Source organism: Hemicordylus capensis, chromosome 3 (genome assembly GCF_027244095.1).
Source record: "Hemicordylus capensis ecotype Gifberg chromosome 3, rHemCap1.1.pri, whole genome shotgun sequence".
NCBI lineage: Eukaryota > Metazoa > Chordata > Lepidosauria > Squamata > Cordylidae > Hemicordylus > Hemicordylus capensis.
Window position 1 is genome coordinate 95,502,094 of NC_069659.1, and position 897 is coordinate 95,502,990.

The 897-nt window shown below is 42.4% G+C and overlaps 1 pseudogene; it reads right to left on the reverse strand.

The window, feature by feature from the left end:
- Window positions 1-521: 521 nt before the first annotated feature.
- Window positions 522-640, reverse strand: LOC128352616 (uncharacterized; annotated as a pseudogene).
- Window positions 641-897: the final 257 nt, after the last annotated feature.

The window sequence follows — 897 nt, forward strand, 5'->3', positions numbered from 1 at the left end:
TACCACCTGATATGTACATATGCAAGCGGTATAAAAATATGATAAATAAAATAATAAATTTAATTTTTGTTTTTTAAAAATTCTTCATTATGGAAATGTTAGACAAAGTGGCTCTGTAGGAAAGGCCTTGGAAAGAAGAAAGACCTGAAGTTTTTCTGGACTATTGTTGAACTGATGGCATATGACCAACTTTTAAATTCTGGAATTCAATGTCTACTTAGGAACATAGGAAGCTGCCATATACTGAGTCAGACCATTGATCTATCTAGCTCTGTACTGTCTTCACAGACTGGCAGAGGCTTCTCCAAGGTTGCAGGCAGGAATCTCTCTCAGCCCTATCTTGGAGAAGCCAGGGAGGGAACTTGAAACCTACTGCTCTTCCCAGAGTGGCTCCATCCCCTGAAGGGAATATCTTCCAGAGCTCACACATCAAGTCTCCCATTCATATGTAACTAGGGCAGACCCTGCTTAGCTAAGGGGACAAGTCATGATTGCTACCACAAGACCAGCTCTCCTCACCAAGCCTACAACACCTGGTATTCCCAGGTGGTCTCCCATCCAAGTACTAACCAGGCCTAACTCTGCTTAGCTTCCAAGATCAAATGAGATTGGACACATTCAGGGCAGTGTGGCTTGAGTTGCTATAATGCAGCAAAACCTGGAATTACTGAAGGTCTTAACTCACATATTTTCTGACATACTATATAAGGGTGCTAGATCTGAAGACATATGATGCAGCAGTCTTGTTGGTGCTAACCATGTCTGGGTCTGGTCAGGGCCTGTGTCTGTCATCTCTAACCCCATGAAAAAGAAAAATGTAATCAGCCAATGCACAAGTTCTGTATTTCTGAAGAGTGCACACTCTGCCTACAGTTGCACGATGATAGAAAGTACTTT